The 845-nt window shown below is 38.9% G+C and overlaps 1 non-coding gene across 1 annotated transcript; it reads right to left on the reverse strand.

The window, feature by feature from the left end:
- Positions 1-400: 400 nt before the first annotated feature.
- On the reverse strand, positions 401-507 carry LOC140851815 (small nucleolar RNA R71). The gene has a single exon (XR_012134572.1). It is a non-coding gene; the product is annotated as a small nucleolar RNA R71 (small nucleolar RNA).
- Between the last annotated feature and the right edge of the window lie 338 nt (positions 508-845).

The following is an 845-nucleotide window of genomic DNA, read 5'->3' on the forward strand; positions in this document are numbered from 1 at the left end:
TCTAGTTAGAATTGAGTCAATTCCTGTTGTTCCAATGGCTGAACCAATCCAACCCATGACCCTTAAGGATTTGTGTTATCCAGTTGGCTCCATCCAACCATCTTGTATCAGGTTGCCACAACCCACAGCTAACAATTTTGAAATCAAACCTCAAATCATAAATATGCTTCCAAAATTCACAGGATTAGAGATGCTTATATATTTATTAGAGAATTTGAGGAGGTATGTGCAACCATGAAACTGCAATTAACAGAGGATGAGGTCAAACTTAGATTAATCAACTTTGCCCTTAAGGACAATGCTAAGAAGTGGCTTTATAGTCTGCCAAACTATTCTGTCACTACTGGGAGGGCTTTGTGAGAACATTTTTAAAAAAGTATTTCCCCATCATAAAACAGCTAGGATTAGGAATGAAATAAATCAATTTTACCAACTAGCTGGTGAATCATTTTGGAAGTACTTTGATCGTTTCAAGAATCTTTTGACCCAATGCCCACACCATGGAATAGAAACTTGGAGACTATGCCAGATCATCTATGAGGGGTTAGATTCAAACTCAAGAACATGCTAGAGTCCATGTGCCAAGGCCAATTTATGGACAAAGAAACTACTGAAGCTTGGCAATTCTTAGAAGACCTAGCCGAGAAAAATTTACAGTGGGAAACAACTAGGGAACCTGATAAACTACACCTTCAAGAGGAGGAATGCATCAAATTCAACCAACCCTAGCATCAGAGGCCAAGATTGCAACCTTAACACGTAGATTGGAAGCCTTAGAATTACAGAGATCAGCCAATGTAAATCAAATATCTGCACCCATGTGTAAAGGGTGCAATGAACCAGAC

The sequence above is a fragment of the Elaeis guineensis genome, chromosome 9 (assembly GCF_000442705.2).
Source record: "Elaeis guineensis isolate ETL-2024a chromosome 9, EG11, whole genome shotgun sequence".
NCBI classification, from domain to species: Eukaryota; Viridiplantae; Streptophyta; class Magnoliopsida; order Arecales; family Arecaceae; genus Elaeis; species Elaeis guineensis.